Genomic DNA, 3,359 nt, shown 5'->3' with positions numbered 1-3,359 from the left:
CCCTTCACTCCTCCTCTACCTCTCTCCTGTACCTCTTCACTCCTCCTCTAACTCTCTCCTGTACCTCTTCACTCCTCCTCTACCTCTCCTGTACCTCTTCACTCCTCCTCTTCCTCTCTCCTGTACCTCTTCACTCCTCTACCTCTCTCCTGTACCTCTTCACTCCTCTCTCTCTCCTGTACCTCTTCACTCCTCCTCCCTCTCTCCTGTACCTCTTCACTCCTCCTCTACCTCTCTCCTGTACCTCTTCACTCCTCCTCTACCTCTCTCCTGTACCTCTTCCTCTCTCCTGTACCCCTTCACACCTCCTCCTCTCTCTCTCCTGTACCTCTTCACTCCTCCTCTTCCTCTCTCCTGTACCTATTCACTCCTCCTCTTCCTCTCTCCTGTACCTCTTCACTCCTCCTCTGCCTCTCTCCTGTACCTCTTCACTCCTCCTCTACCTCTCTCCTGTACCTCTTCACTCCTCCTCTTCCTCGCTCCTGTACCTCTTCACTCCTCCTCTTCCTCTCTCCTGTACCTCTTCACTCCTCCTCTGCCTCTCTCCTGTACCTCTTCACTCCTCCTCTGCCTCTCTCCTGTACCTCTTCCTCTCTCCTGTACCTCTTCACTCCTCCTCCACCTCTCTCCTGTACCTCTTCCACTCCTCCTCTTCCTCTCTCCTGTACCTCTTCACCTCTCCTCTCCTCTTCCTCTCTCCTGTACCTCTTCACTCCTCCTCTACCTCTCTCCTGTACCTCTTCTTCCTCTCTCCTGTACCTCTTCACTCCTCCTCTGCCTCTCTCCTGTACCTCTTCACTCCTCCTCTACCTCTCTCCTGTACCTCTTCCTCCTCATCTCCTCTCTCCTGTGTACCCTCTTCTTCCTCCTCCTCTACCTCTTCCTCCTCCTCTACCTCTCTCCTGTACCTCTTCCTCCTCCTCTACCTCTCTCCCTGTACCTCTTCACTCCTCCTCTTCCTCTCTCCTGTACCTCTTCCTTCCTCTGCCTCCTCCCTCTTCCTCTCTCCTGTACCTCTCTTCCCTACCTCTCTCCTGTACCTCTTCACTCCTCCTCTACCTCTCTCCTGTACCTCTTCACTCCTCCTCTGCCTCTCTCCTGTACCTATTCACTCCTCATCTCCCTCTCTCTCCTGTCTCAGGGTTTGGGGCTTAGGGCTGGGTCCGGGGGTTTTGCGTCCCGACAGGATAGGTGGCAGGATGGGTTTGGCGTTGGAGCCTGGGCGTGCCATGGTGGTGGTGGCGCCCGGAGAAAGGAGCTCGGAGCCGGGGCGAGGGGCGTCAGGAGTGTGGCCAGATTCTACTTGATCTGGGGGAGAAACAAGTACACAACCAATGAGTTACTAATAGTTGGAACGATGTGTGCTTTCATATATACAGAGGATCCATAACTGGTATATCTAGGGAGGAGACATACAGTTAAAGTCGGAAGTTTACATACAACTCAGCCAATTACTTTTAAACTCAGTTTTTCACAATTCCTGACATTTAATCCTAGTAAAAATTCCCTCTTAGGTCAGTTAGGATCACCACTTTATTTTTAGAATGTGAAATGTCAGAATAATAGTAGAGAAAATTATTTATTATTTCTTTCTTTCATCACATTCCCAGTGGGTCAGAAGTTTACATACACAATTAGTATTTGGTAGCATTGCCTTTAAATTGTTTAACTTGGGTCAAACGTTTCGGGTAGCCTTCCACAAGCTTCCCACAATAAGTTGGGTGAATTTTGTCCCATTCCTCCTGACAAAGCTGGTGTAACTGAGTCAGGTTTGTAGGCCTTCTTGCTCGCACAAACTTCTTCAGTTCTGCCCACAAATTTTCTATAGGATTGAGGTCAGGGCTTTGTGATGGTCACTCCATCACAAAGATATAGCTACTTTTGTACCTGTTTCCTGCAGCATCTTCACAAGGTCCTTTGCTGTTGTTCTGGGATTGATTTGCATTTTTCGCATTTCTAGGAGACAGAACGTGTCTCCTTCCTGAGCGGTATGACGACTGCGTGGTCCAGTGGTGTCACTATTGTTTGTACAGATAAAACGTGTACCTTCCTTCCTGAGCGGTATGAGGAGACCAAAGGCAGCGAGAATTGAATACATATTATATTTGAATGAAGACGGACACTAAACAAACTACAAAAAACAACAAAACGAACGTGAAGCTGTACTACAAACGTGCAGACAGGAGCCAGTCATTGGTGAGAAAATCGAGAGGAGATTGAGATAGTAAACAACCCCAAAAACCTACAAAAAGTCACCTTTCAGCATGTCCAGACTTAACCAAAACAATGTGTCCCAGAGGAGACATCCAGGGGCTCATCCACGGTGGTGTCCAATTGCCAAATCTGAACACCCAGGCTGGCCCATGCTTTCTGAGAAGGCCCCTGCTGAGCTGGGAATGGACAGGCCAGAACTGACCCACTGGGAGTCATCAGAGAATTATAAGTTAAATAATCCTGTAAGATTGTTGGGAAAATTACTTGTCATGCACAAAGTAGATGAGACTTGCCAAAACTATAGTTTTTTAACAAGGAATTTGTGGAGTGGTTGAAAAATCAGTTTTAATGTCTCCAAAAGATGTAGACTTCCGACTTCAACTGTAGATTATCATACATCTAGAACAAGAGAATCACACTAGAAGTATTGAGGGAACAGAGAGAGAGATTGATGACTAGCCAACACAGTTCTAGGGTAGAGGAAGAGTGTCATGACAAAATGTCCACCTGTAGAGAGAGACATGAGAAAGACAGAGAGTAAACAGAGGAGAGTCATTGGTCAAAAGGAGAGGAGAGAGTAAGTCACCTTTCAGCATGTCCAGGTTGTGTCCCAGAGAGGAGACATCCAGGGAGCTCCACGGTGGTGTCCAAGCCCAGGTCTGAACAGCTGGCCCTGCTGTCTCTGAGAAGGCCCCTGCTGAGAGGAATGGACAGGCCAGAAAGAGAGAGTCATCAGAGCTGATAGAGGGAGAGAGAGACAGGGAGAAAATCATGGAAAGAGAAAGAAAGAGAGAGAGAGAGAGAGAGAGAGAGAGAGAGAGAGAGAGAGAGAGAGAGAGAGAGAGAGAGAGAGAGAGGAGAGAGAGAGAGAGAGAGTAAAAGAGAGAGAGAGAGAGTAAAGACAGAGAGAGAGGTAAAGAGAGAGAGAGAGAGTAAAAACAGAGAGAGAGTAAAACAGAGTAAAAACAGAGAGAAAACAGAGAGAGAGAAGGTAAACAGAGAGAAGAGAGAGACAGAAACAGAGAGAAAGAGAGAGAGAAAACAGAGAGAAAGACAGAGAGAAAGAGAGACAGACAGACAGACAGACAGACAGACAGACAGACAGACAGACAGACAGACAGACAGACAGACAGACAGACAGACAG

General features: G+C 47.8%; 1 long non-coding RNA gene across 2 annotated transcripts; it reads right to left on the bottom strand.

Annotated features, from left to right (window-relative positions):
* Positions 1 to 564: 564 nt before the first annotated feature.
* Positions 565 to 2,845, bottom strand: LOC124019844. 2 transcript variants are annotated; one of them, XR_006835853.1, is made up of 3 exons: positions 2,801 to 2,845; positions 1,060 to 1,308; positions 565 to 590 (listed from the first exon to the last, which is right to left on the bottom strand). It is a non-coding gene; the product is annotated as an uncharacterized LOC124019844 (long non-coding RNA). The 2 variants fall into 2 exon arrangements; XR_006835852.1 differs by lacking the exon at positions 565 to 590 and adding an exon at positions 958 to 978.
* Between the last annotated feature and the right edge of the window lie 514 nt (positions 2,846 to 3,359).

Source organism: Oncorhynchus gorbuscha, unplaced genomic scaffold (assembly GCF_021184085.1).
Source record: "Oncorhynchus gorbuscha isolate QuinsamMale2020 ecotype Even-year unplaced genomic scaffold, OgorEven_v1.0 Un_scaffold_695, whole genome shotgun sequence".
NCBI lineage: Eukaryota > Metazoa > Chordata > Actinopteri > Salmoniformes > Salmonidae > Oncorhynchus > Oncorhynchus gorbuscha.
This window is presented reverse-complemented; position numbering and strand designations above follow the sequence as displayed.